This window comes from Amia ocellicauda, chromosome 8 (assembly GCF_036373705.1).
Source record: "Amia ocellicauda isolate fAmiCal2 chromosome 8, fAmiCal2.hap1, whole genome shotgun sequence".
Lineage (NCBI taxonomy): Eukaryota > Metazoa > Chordata > Actinopteri > Amiiformes > Amiidae > Amia > Amia ocellicauda.
In genome coordinates this window covers 38817752-38825995 of record NC_089857.1, presented here as the reverse complement: position 1 = coordinate 38825995, position 8244 = coordinate 38817752, and positions in this window count along the sequence as shown.

The following is an 8244-nucleotide window of genomic DNA, read 5'->3' as shown; positions in this document are numbered from 1 at the left end:
TTGTAAAATGTAATTAGAAACCTTATTCTTTCAAATCGGAACAGCAGATGCCATGGGAAGCTATAGATCATGTTGTCTCAGTTTGTGTGGAAACAAATGAGCACATCGGGGGATCCAGAACTGGCATAACTCTAATTAATTATCTTAAAAATTAACTGAGATATACAAATTACCTAAATATTTCATAAAGGCACACAACGGTAGCATCATTATTCTCTTTTGATTTGATTGTAGTTAAGATTAGGTCTGCATGCTATTTAATTTCAATCTAAAACCCCAGGTCACTTCAGGTACTCAATATAGAGATGCATTTGCAGAAGAATAGCACAGAAGGTTGTTAGTTTTAATAACTTTCCATCTAGGGATGAAGATTTGTGCTGGAAAATAAATAATACTCCAGTTATGCACATAGGAAAATGTGTTTGATGATACTAAAACAGTGAAATGGAAAGAGTCATGTACGAAAGGGATCAATGGTTTCTCATAAGAGAGCTGACAATTTTACACATATTTGTAGTTTTGGAAATGTGAATATTTGCTGTACAACCATCAAGCCATATGGTTTCAAATATGAAACAATACAATCACACAACAGCCATATTGTTCTCCATGTTTTTTTCCTCTGTTTGAGAGAGTAATGCTGAAAAGAGATTTGTAGAAAATCTATATCTTATGCATAAAACATTTATAAGCTTCGAACTTGGCTCACAGACAGGAATGAATAAAATAACAGTACAGACAATATCCTTCATACATTACCAGATTGTAAACAATTATTTCAACATGTAACATTAAGAATAAACATATATAGATCACTGCCATGCTCCTTTACCATAGTTACCATACTATTTATAAATGTTTACAGTATGGAAACGCAGGTTGAGATCCACTCACTTAGGGAGAATAGAACTGTGCAAGGTCTATAGCTTGCGCTCCACAAAATAATATATAGTGAAACTTGCTTCCTGCTGTGCAAGATGTAAAATCTACAGCCAGCAAATGTAAGTGTACATCAAGAATAACCAATACGTAGTCAACTGACTGCAATGAACCGCAGAAATCAATACTCACTTTCTGCCAAGGTCCTTGGGGCGATTCGAGCGTTTGGAGTGGCTGAAGTGTGGCAGCGACGATTGTAGATTGCCAGACTAAGCACAAAGCAATCAAATCCTTAGCTTTTTGGTCTTTACCTTGGAATCAGAGTAATATAGAGGCCACATTAATAACTGTCTATAAGAATTCAGGGAGACACATGGACTGGTATTACTTTCCTCTACAAGAAGGAACACAGTCAATGTGTTTATCTAATTAGGCCAGCACAATGTACACTAACGCCTTTGCCAGGAAAACATTTTTTTTTTCCAGGTGTTTCTTTCCACTTGGTATTTTTCTAATTCTATATTCATTCTGTTGAAAATAACAATTAAACATCTATGAGTTACTTTTCATTCCTAAAATCATGACCAGCATAATTACACTTTCAAAACAATTTGACTATAAACAAGGATAAGAAATGTCTTCACTTTGTTAACAGAAATTATTTAGCTTAAATAATGTGCATATGATTTGATTAACTAAAGATAAATCCCTTATGATTCTGACTAGAAATTGAAGACCTTTGGGGAATCAGTTATTTTGTTTTAAGAACAACAAACAACCAAACTGAACCAAAAAACCAACAAGCAAGCCAAAAATAAACTATAATTATCTTTACTTGTTCACTTGAGGACAGGATCAGAACCGATTAAATAAATATGTTCTTATTACCTGAGCAGACATTCAAATAGTGGGGTGACCTTGCATTAGTCTGCAGCTAAAGTAATGCTTGCTAATGAGAGGACAGTGAGTCATTTGTAGTGAGAAAAAACTAAACACGTGTGCGACTTTTGGTGCCACTCACGTCCAGCATCCCAATGAAGAACTTCTGCCACAGTCATGAAAATGGATCGATGAGTGAATATTTCCCTCAAACACGCTTCCTTTTTTCACTGCAACCTAAAAGGGACAGAGCATTTTCCCCAGAGGAGTCGGGGTTAGTGATTTCAACCACATCGGCGACTAATGAGTGCCTTCAAGCCTGTTGACATTCCACGCAGAATTGTGTTAAACAGTAACACTTAGCCGTCTTATTGTTCTGTGTCGAAACTTGAAAGGCCTTACTCCTTGCTCTTTAGATACTATCTGACCTGCCTTTGCACACTGCTTTGTGTAACAACCCTGACTCAGGTTAGCTTCTGTTAATCTTAGATCCTGATGAGGAGATAAGCTGATTAGCAAATGCAGGCCCACAGTGCATGCATCACTGGGATGTTAACATGCCCGTAGGACTGAAGGTGTTTACATAGGCAGTATGAGTCACACGCAGGAATGAGGAGCTGTAAAACAGCTGTTGGGGCCAATTTATTGTAAACACATTATTTGTGCTTATGTGAATGTGAGAGAGAGACATATATATATATAGAGAGAAAATAACTCCTAAGAAATTATATATTTGTTTCATTACTGCCTGCATTGTAATTCGTGAAGTGCTGTAAGGTTGTAATCACAACAGTTTTAGGTCACCACTTCATGTCTTAATGGTGTGTATATATTAAAAGACTGGGTGTTCTTGCTGTACACTCCCTTAGTGATATCTCTGTGTGGAAATAGTACAAAAGCCTGTCCATGAGCCTATTTATAATTTAATTGTACATCATGAACTGGAGAAATCTGGCAATCATTTAACATAGTCAATGTGGTTCTCAGACTACATGTAGCTCATTGGTCAGGGTGAAATATATATGTAGTTGAGCGTTGAGCATTGGCAAATGAGGAACAGATAAACTTCAATTAAAAACAATTTCTTCATTTAATTCAACATAATTTAGACAATTGACTTATTATTTATTTTAACTTAGTTTTGAACTAAAGTTTGGGAGCAGGATCTCACACCTGACTTCAGCCTTCCCAAGAAGGAGTATTGGCAGCAGACAAATTTCCCCAGCATTGCCTGTTTTGCATCCCTCCTCCATCCCAAACAACATTTTGCAGCATCTCCTTGGTTCATCCCACCTAATTGGGCTGGGGGGAGACATTGTTACCTGTGCATTGTTACCTTAGTCATGTGAGTGTTTTAATTAATCGTTTGCCTTCTACTACATACATCTACTGGGGTTATTCAAACTCCTGAAATCTACATGATAACAACAATATTAGAATTTGCAACTCCACTCCAAGGTTTGTTATATTTCCGGTTAAAATATATGGTTTATTCATTGTCAGTCCTCAGTCATTCATCAGAAAAAATATCAGAACAAAAAACAATATTAGAACACAGGGGATTTTGGATGTCTTCATATTTTTTTTTTACAAAAGGTTACATTATATTGTGTATTATGTATTACAAGGAAAATAAATGTCCCTCCAACAAATCATGAAATTTCTTTCTTATGTACACCTTTTTTTTTTTCTTCCTCTCAGCGTTTTAGATTATTATCTCTTTGTAGGTCATAGATCTTTTCTAAACCTTGAATGCATGACAGCTGGTGTGAAAGCTAAAGGAATTTTTCAGTTTGCTGCAGCACAATTACTTTAGAAACCGTCACTGAAAGGAGGTATGCTGTGCAAGTGCTTTTGGCTGTGGAAATAGCCTCAGTACCTCCTCTCTTCTGTGTTGTCAAGAGAAACAGCTGTTGACTCTGTCGTTTGCAAAGGACTTCAATTTCCATCATCAAGGGAAATTTGGTCTGAGACAATTAACATCTCACTGACGAGACGCACAGTGTTACTGCCCTAGGGTTTTTAGGATTCATTCGAGTTACATGTGCTCTAACCTGAGCCCTCAGGAAAATTATAGGACTGGAGCCTTTGTTTGTACAAGTTTAGCTCTTGCCACTTAACGTTTTTGAACGTCTCCTAGAATGATCTCGGCAGATAATGTGAAAGCTGAAAACATCATATTTTAACCCCAATGTCAGGGGGGGTGTTTATATATATTTAAATATATATTCTGGCTGTCACCAGAAAATCGTACTAGTCATAACAAGAATGGGAAATGATATGTAACACATTTATGCTAATTCAAAAGTGTAATATACATCGACAACCTAATGAAACTATGAGGACTGCATGGTGAGATAACGTGGCTCTGTTCTCTAAGAAAGGAGAATACTTTTATGATAGTGTATCCATCATTTCCCTATGATTGCTTTGCAGCATGGTTCACAAACAGGAGTTGGTTAAAGCACAAAATTGTTTAATTTGTCATTGTCATGCAATACCCTCAGGAAAGGGTGTGTACAATTTGGTAACTAACATGATGATGCCCCTAAACACACAGCCAAAGAAAGAAGAAGAACATTTATGTATATACATGTTATGTGTGCAGTTCATTTAGTATAATGAATATAATGAATAATGAATGAATAGCACTGTTTCAATGGTGCTACAACTCTATAAATATTTACATATTTTAAAATAATACACATCTGTAATAGAAAGGCAGAGATGAAGGCATATTTGTCTGAGAGACTCAATTCAATGTGCATGTATATATATGAAAAAATATTTAATATCTCTTTCTGAATATACATATTCATTTTTAAATATATGCATTCCACCGAATTTCTTGCACCGGAGCTCTTAGTACTATCAAGAGTTTAATCATAAGCAACAAAAATAGTCTAAAAATGCATTCAACAGAACAGAAATAATAGTATGAAATCAAGCATATTTTTAATGTAAGTGTTTCTGTATTCACTGCTGTTCTCCACAAGCAATATATTCTCCGCCCCTGTATAAACCTCTATTGTTAAAATATTAATGCTGTACTTCACTAGTCTAATTCAGTATTAGGAATAAAGGCTTCCTATTTGTGAGACATTCTGCTTTGAGAGAGACCAGAACATCAGCAATTGGATTAGTGCTGATTCGCCTTTTTATAGCCATAACAATAGCTCAGCACATGAGCCCCCTTGAATGCTCCATGTCTTAAGTTTATTATAGAAAGGCTTCTATGATGGGAAAAAAGGTTCTCTCTGAAACATTTACTCCCATCTGAATGGTTTTCTGCTCATGAACCTTTGTAAAGACAGACTGAAGATGGAAAGCTTTTCCTATTTCTTCTCTTTTTTTTACACTTGGATGTAACTGCAGTGCAGACAAAGGCAAGGGGCAGCTTAGCAACAACACACTAGGAACTGGTACAGAAAATAAAAATGTGGCTTATTTTGATGTGATTTAAAACATACCCCACTGTATTGGGACAAAGTTTTATTTTAAAGCTTTAGGACGATGAGGATTTGATTACTTAATTTTTTTTCCTATGTCATTGTAACTATTATAACAATGGGAATAGTATAGCTCTCCAAGAATGGAAGAAGATGAAATAGTGTGAGAGAAAGGTGATACGAGATTTAAAATAAAAGCAACTTCTGCTGTTAGGGTTTGTAATACATTATAAAATGGTAGAGAACCGTTACCGCTCTTGATCAAACCAACCAAACCAAACCTAATGAAATTTCTCCTCAGCACATAAAGCACAGCTGTCTTTTTCTGTCATTATATTTCTCTCGCCTTACTTTAACTACAGATTATTTTTTTATTAAATAATTAACAAGGTGCCCTTAAAATACCGTTTTATATTTTCAATTGGATTGACCATTACCTATTAATACAGGGTAATACAGGTCTCCTAAATGTATAAATGGAGGTATTCCAGTGGTAAATAGCAGGAGTACTATACGTCTTTGATTTCTAAATTACATTCAGAGTTATCAGATATAGCTTAATGAGATTTACATCCATCTAATTATTTTGCTCCACCCTGAATGATTAATTACTAGTAAATTGCTGTTGCCAGCGATGATTAATTCATCAGCTCAAATGAAAAGCAAATTAACTATCAGCTTGGAAAGGAAGCCGTCGCAGCACCTTTGCATTGTTGCAGCTGTTTTAGCTTTTTTATCCTTCATAAACCATTGAGCTGAATTAAATACAGAGTTGCAGCAAATATGTAAATTAACAGAAATATCAGAAGAAGGGGGCGACACATGATGTGAAATTTTTGTAAAATGCATCAAGTAAATCATCCTTTAAAAAACCTAATTATCTATCTATCTGCCTTTCATCTTACTGATTCGATTGTAGCTTCCACCGCAAGATTCATTAATGTGTTCATTTCAGACGCAGGCCACATAATATGCACTACTAATTTTAATGTGTCATTTACACTGAAATTGCACACCTTATTGATTAAATAAGTGCTGGTGTACTTAATGAATAGGTGATGAAAAGGATGAAAATTGCATAATCTTATATATATATACACACATTATATATATATATATATATAATGTGTGTGTGTATGCATGTGTATGTATGTATGTATGTATGTATGCATGAATTGTTGAAAGCAAAGCTTGTGATTGTCTAACTGCTACAGATGTTTTGGGTATTACCTCATATGAAAGTTTCCAAATGCGATAGATTTTAACAGTTTATAAGGAAACTGAAGCAATTGTAGCCAATTAAAATTGAAATAAAACCAATTGGGGCATCACCAGACAGATTGCTAGCTAGTATTGCTAGCTTTCTACATTTCTTTTTGTTATTGCATCACATCGTCTCATCTATGCATTAAGATTAATAATTTAAAACTTTGTTTTTCATTTCAAAGCAGTGTCAAGGAAAAGTGGGACATGCCAGGAAATTAAGGGTAATGAATTTGTAAGCTGCAAACAAAAAAATGAAACTGTCTATAAAAAGGTATGTATAAGGCTCTGATTGGTTATTAAACCCTTTTATATTAATTGACTTTATTGTTCGGCTTTCTGGCTCTAATGAGCTATTATTGGAAATGTTAAGGAGCAGCTCTCTGTGAAAATAAAGACGGTGCTGAAAGGCCCTCAGTGAGGGCTCTGTCAGGTTTATTTTAAGGTTTACAGCTCTGGCGCTTAAGGCAAAAACATATTCTGTTTGGGATAGTGGCTGAGAAAACATGGAAACTTCCACCAAAACTCTCATTAATCCTTTCCTGAAATTCTATCCCATTCACCCTGCTTTTTTCCCCTAGCTCTATAGAATTGAAAAGCTGCTTTCTGCTAAGGAAATAACCCAGAAACCATTCATTACACAATCTGGACCCTGAATAGCTTTGTAATGAAGAAGCGTAGGATTAAATTTGTCTAGGAGTGATGGTAGTACTGCTTTTCTTTTCTTCCTCTCTCTAGAATTTCTTCTGTTTGAGCTCGGCTAGGATTTAAATCTTAGCAATTTACAACCTACTATAAGCCACTTGGGGACCTTTCCCTCGGGGGTGTGGGCCAATCTGTAACTATTCAGATATCCATGATGCATAATGCAGGGCTTTTGATCTTTAGAACAATCATGACATGTTCTAAGGAGAATCATTTGAAAAAAGTGTTTGATGAATTTAACCATATAAGGTTAAATCTTCTCAGTGGATTACAAGCTAAGATTAATAGTCTGTATTATGAAATGTTAGGTTATGGAAATGACTAAACATCTACACAATCGAATTTCACTTTTCCTGCCTTAAACTCTGCATACTCAATGTTAAAATGGTGGTCACCTTTCACATAATTTCACAGCTACATACATTACATTACACACATGCTGTAATCCACAGGGACACGTTGACCTTTTCTTCTGAATATATGAAGACAAACAAATTGTGGTTAGTACATATTTAGTTCAATGTGGGAAAATGACTGCAAACCCATTAGTCTTTATTCCATTGACAAAATGATTTATTGGTATCCAGAGATATGATTTTACCTTTGCTTCCAAGGATTTGAAAAGATTTGGGATTTCCCTCGAGGGAATACTAGTTAGTGCCTACAGGGGGTAGGTGACCTTGCAGGAAATAGAACAGAACTGACTCTCAGGAAATACTAACAAGTATGATCATAAGTGCTCTAAAATGTAATTGAGAGAGGAGGAAGTTTTGAAAAGTCAAATAATGCTGCAGCAATGCAACACCATCAGTACAATGTTATATCTATTATCGGTCAGTTGCTTTTTTGGTATAAGATAAAGGCCTATGTTTGAGAACTATTAAAATTATTTTAATACACACTATTTAGTTTATGTGGACCTTTATAATATTCATAATTAGTCTCAGCACCAAAGTGGAATTATTAACAAAGGCAAGCTGCCAAAGTTTCTACATCCCGAGTAGAAGGTTCAGTATTCATCTTGTGAAAATAAACTATTCAGTGGGTCTCTCAGCAATCACACAAGCTC